The following is a 6,000-nucleotide window of genomic DNA, read 5'->3' on the forward strand; positions in this document are numbered from 1 at the left end:
TTTTCAGAGATTCAGCTCAAATCCCACCTCTTCTATAATTATCCCACCATCCCATCTATCATAGCCCAGAATAATCACTGCCTTCTCACATAGGATTTACAACCTGAATCCCTTCTTTGGCACTAACATATGCTATTTATATGATTGCTCATGATTTCAACCTATAGATCCCATGAGGTCAACTATATTGTGCCTCTTTCTAGAACAGAGAATTCTGCATGCATTTATTATTCACAGTTTTTAATACCAATCATAACAGTAGCTTACTTTTCTTACTGTCATATTTTATCATTTTATATACAATATCCCATTAAGATTTAATTATTCATGGCCTTATGGAATCATGTGTTAATACTGTGAATATTTACTGACTTTAGTAGAAAGCTTATACTCACCAACTTTATTTTTATGTTGGGTGTTATTCAAAACATATACATGGACTTGGAAAAGGCTAGGTAGTGTGTCTTACAAATTCTAAATATTTTTATGAGCCCACATATTTCTTCTAACAGTGACAATCCAGTTAAATTAAGTATTAAAATAAATATTAAGCATGTTTATACAAAGTAACTATGGATCCCAAATTAGAGAAAAGGGGGTATAATATTACCTCTTGAGTATTGAAAATATTGAGGAAGAGATTTGATTTTCAGGGTAAATTATGATGCAGATGTAAAGCCATCCCAGTTTACCTCCTCTGATCTTCCTTTGTTCTTCAGACCTCCTCAAAGTGGTCCAGAAATTAAGTTTGGGGATTATTCACATAAGAGTTTAAACCTAATTGCAACACTTACCAATAGCTTGATCTAGGACAAGCTACTTGATTTATTTGAGCTTCAGTCCTTACAGTAAATTTGAGATTAATAATCTTATGTATAGATTATTGAATAGAAAAATGACATAAGGTCCCTTGCATATGAGGATTCAGCAAATGATAAAGTAAAGGTTATATTTGGCAGTTGTAACAATATCTTTTACTGACTCATAAAGGATGTATTTATCACTTTCAGTATTATTTGAATTTTAATATCATTTTAAAATATTTTAATTACTGGAAATACAAGGCCTTTTATTCTGGAACAGAAATTCAAAATTCTAAATAAAACATCAGTAACTGAATCTAGTACTGTTTTATATAATTCTATACTATGACCATTTCTTTAATAAGAAATCAAGGATGCTTTAATATTATAAAATCTACTGATAAACTTTATATCAGTTGTTTATTTTATATTGTTAATATAGTTTATATAGATATATATATCTTAATGGTCATTTATGTTTATTATATGTATTTATTCTTAGTTATATTATTGCTGCATAACAAATCACTCCAAGTCTTAGTTGCCCCAAACTACAACCATTAATTGTTCCTCTTGAGTCCTTGGGTCAGCTAGGCAGTGCTCTTGGTCCGGGCCAGGCTTGGCTGACTTTGGCTAGACTCACTCATGCCTCTGTGGTTAGCTAGCAGTTGATAACCTCATTTACTCAATGGGTAAAATCCATTATTCATCAGCCTAGCCCAAACTTGCTCAGACTGTGGTGGCCAGGTTTCGAGAGGAAGCATGGAAGAATGCAAGTTCTTTTGAGGCCTAGGCTCAGAATTGAAAAATGTTGCCTTTGCCCTGTTCTGTTGGACAAGGTAAGGCATATAGACAGCAGAAATTCCAAGTATAGAGAAACTGATTCCTCTTATTACTGTCAGGAGCTTCAAAAGCATGTATATGCTGGGAGAGGTGGAGAATTGTTTAGGTTGTTGTATTGTTAAATATTAATACAATAAAGGAGAAAATAACAATAGAATCATATCAATGATACCTGCTGAAAGATCATTATATTCAAGAAATATGATACAAACTTTATGTAAAAGAGAAATAGCAGGACATTTCCTAAACTTGATAAAGAATACCTTTAGAAACCTAAAGAAGTCGTTTTCTGATAATAAAAGCTGTAGTCAATATTTGTATTAGTTTCCTAGGTTTAGCTCAACAAAGTACCACAAATTAGGTGTCTTAAAACAGCAAAAATTTATTCTCTCACAGTTCTGGATGTAATAGATCATTTTCAGCCAGTCACAAAAACTAGAAAGCATAAATGAAATGACTGGCGGATTAGAGTACACAAAATGTTTGAAAGGTCTTTACAGAGAAAAACATCATAAATAAATGTAAAAAACAAATGAACATTGTTTGTACCTGTAAATGTAAATTTGAGAAAAATATGGTACACTATTTTAGAAGGTCAATTTGTGTGTGTGTGTATAAAATATCTTATGAAAATGAATTAGGTACTAATAAAGGTAGCTCACAATGTAATTACAAATAAAAGTGTACATTTTTACATGAAAATTGGATAGTTATATCATGATCTTATTTTAGTTTTAAAAAAGCTTATCCTTTTGTATGCATATATATAAATGTAATATTAGAGAATATTTCCATAAGCATCTAGCATAATTCTGGCAAGATACACAGAGACTCTCTCCCAGCTTCAATCATAAAATTCCAGGGAAAGTTTCGAACGGGCCATATCGATTCCCTCAACTCTCAGCTAACCACTGTGACTGGAAGGAACAGAGGCTCTTATTGGCTCAGCTCGGGCCACGTATTCAGGCCTATGTGTAGAAACTGGGAAACCCTCATGGCTTGAGTGAAAAAGAATAATTCCTCAAAACTGGGGGAACTATTGCCAGAAAAATGGTGAAATAGTTTTGGCAAGTTAAAAAAACCAAAAAATAAAGATGGCTACCACATTTTCTACTATTTTCATGAATTTCCATACATATGTGTGTGTGTATTTATATATCACACTTTCTCATACATACATACACACAGACACACACATCACTATTACCATGTATCCTTCTCTTTTTAGTTAATAATAGGTGATTGGCCTTTTCTACTTGTAAGAGCAACCCATGTTCATCAAGACCTTTGCCTGTTAAGTTTTTTTGGCTCATTTATAAGCTATGAAGTTGATCTTGAATGATTCTCTAGTGAATAAAGAATTTGGGTTTGTATCTGATAACTGAAATGACATTTTTTGTGTGTGTGGTGACGAGATGGGTAAATATGAAATAGAAGATGGAGTAATTTTTGTGGATACAATTTCAGGGTTCAGTTAAATCATATCAAAATGGGGCTTGTAAAATGACTTTTAGGACATTTTCTACCTCTAGATTATAATTTATAGTGATATTTTGTCATAATAAGACACTTTTTATAATCCTTCCACTTTTCTTTTTGCAAAAAAGCTAACAAATGCTAGATGTTAGAAGGGAAAAAATTGGCTTATATCCAGTTAGATATGTTAATGATTCTGTTGCTTTACACCAAGGGTCTATAAACTATTGCCCTTGGGCCATAGTTTGTGTAGAAATTTTACTGGCACACATATTTGTGTACATACTATCTGTGCTGCCTTTGTGTTATTCTGGTAGAGTTGAATATTGAGACAGGGAGCTTGTGTTACCCTGAGGCTAAAATAATTACTATCAGGCACTTTGTTAAAAAGTTTGCCAACCTGTGCCTTAATCATTTACCACAAAATAGCCAATAATTTAAAGTTTCCTTGACTTCTGCTGAGACTCTGTCAGTGTATATCCCATTAATTATACTCTTTCTTTTGAAATGGGCATTTCTCAATTAATATGTTTAAAACTATATCTTATTTCCCTTACATGGGATGTTAAAAATACCTCAATTAATTTCCCACTTCTAATTTAGTTTTTCCTCAGTGCTTTTAGGAAAATTGATGCCTAACATTACCTCAATTACTTTAAATGACATATACTGGTTTATTTTCAGTTTACTATTATTTGTGAAACTCCAAGCAGTCATTAAAACCAACAGTAAGTAACTGAACTGTAATGACAGTAAGATACTAGTACAAAGTAGCATAAGTTTCTTATTTACTTGTTGTAAAACTTTTTAAAAGTCTTATTTGGAAAGTGTTTTACTACTGGAAGAGAATTTTCAGATATTTTATCATTTTTAATTCCCATAAGAGTATGAGATACATAGAAAATAGTATTTCCATTATGTAGGTAAACAAAAGAGCCTAGAGATATGAGTTGCATTGCTCAAAGTCATATAACTAGTAAAAGAGAGGAGGAATTAATCTCATACATTTTGATTGATTTCTACTTTGTTTTATACTTTGCTGCAGTTTCAGTCTATCTACTGTCTATCTATCTACCATCTATTTATTTACATGAAATCTAGCCACATCCCCTAAAACAGATAAACTTAACTGCAGAGACTGTCTTACTTATGCCTCATCGATTCCACTAGATGCTTAGAGCACTGCTTTGAATATAGTATTGAATCGGTAAATTTTTGGATATAATTTTATTCTAATATTTGGTAAAAAGCTAAATTTAATTGTGGAATTGGGTGGAAATTATAATTATGAATCTATTGCTCTTTCTCACTAAGGTATAAATTCCTTGAGCTACATGTCTAGATGATGACTCTTGCTTTTTGCTGCCTAAGCAACTTAACCTTTTTATTGTAAAAACATCCTTCTCCTTACTGGGAAAACACCCTATTTTTTTAAATTGCAGAAACCTCCGATAGAGCTGGAGTTGACCCCAGCTCTATACTTCAGCTTATGTTATGTTCAGCTTATGTTACCTGGCTATATCTCCCCCTATTCCAGTGATGGGTTCAGGAATGTGCACTTACGGAACGCTTAGGGAGAAGGTACATCATTTCCAGCTGGCAATGTTGGTAATAAGGTTGATTCAAGCCAGGGCTTGATAAGGATTCAACCCATGAAGCCTGGACATGAGATAAAGAAAAGGAGAGTAGAGAGGTAAGAGACACTGGACTTTGACATTGTTGTTTATCCAGTGGATCCAGTCATGCCTGCATCTATTCAAGTACTTCTAGGTTATGTAAGCCAATAAATTCCTGTTTTTATCAAAAAATTGAATTGCATTTTGGTTATTTTACAAACCAAAGTAGTCATGATGGAAGAACTGAGCCTTAGAGTAGCTACTCATTAAATAGCAAATTTATAACTGAATGGAGAATACGGTATAAAAATAGGTAAGTGACTTTAAAAAAAAGTTTTAATCCTGCTTTTCCTCAAAATATCTGATTATTATAAAAGCTCTCTAGGGACTTCCCTGATGGTGCAGTGCAGTGCAGTGGTTAAGACTCTGAGCTCCCAATGCAGGGGGCCCAGGTTCTAACCCTAGTCCGGGAACTAGATCCCACATCCCTCTTAGTCACAACTAAGAGTTCACATGCCACAACTAAGGAGCCAGCAATCTGCAACTAAGGAATCTGAGAGCCGCAACTAAGGAGCCCACCTGCCACAACTAAGACCCGACACAACCAAACAAATTTAAAAAAAAAAAGCTATTTTGAGCTCTGTAAATATTTCCATTTATTTGTTGTATAGATTTTTCTTATTGCAAGAATCAGTCAGGCTTTAGTTCAAAATGAAGCTTGTGGGAGAAGGATGGATTGTTCAACGCACACATGCACAAATCAGAACTGTAATGTTCCTGCAGGATAAAAACAGTGATATATTTTATTTGCTTATTCTAAAGCTTTTATTTATTGGTGCCTTACACAGTATTTGGAAAGAGGGTAATATTGTTGGGAACAAAAATATATTACTTTTAAAGCTTCCAAAACAAGAATATATAACTTGGTTTGCAGTTGACTAAACAAGAGAGTGAATGAACATAATTTCTACAAATTTGAGAGTTGTACCAAAATATATAGTTAACTCACATAATTATCTTTGTTTTAATAACTACATTTATAAATTATATGATTACAGCAATGTTGGCCTATTATCTGGATTAATCTAATAAATTATCACTGTATAAATGATGAACAATAATCCCCAGGTGAAATATACTTGATGGGTTTAAATAATATATATAAATAATATATATATATTTAAATTTTATCTATCTATCTATCTAGATATCAGTACACACACACACACACACACACACACACACACACACACACACACACA

Source organism: Aethalodelphis obliquidens, unplaced genomic scaffold, assembly GCF_003676395.1.
Source record: "Aethalodelphis obliquidens isolate GAN/ISIS:26980383/991018 unplaced genomic scaffold, ASM367639v1 scaffold39, whole genome shotgun sequence".
Classification (NCBI taxonomy): domain Eukaryota; kingdom Metazoa; phylum Chordata; class Mammalia; order Artiodactyla; family Delphinidae; genus Aethalodelphis; species Aethalodelphis obliquidens.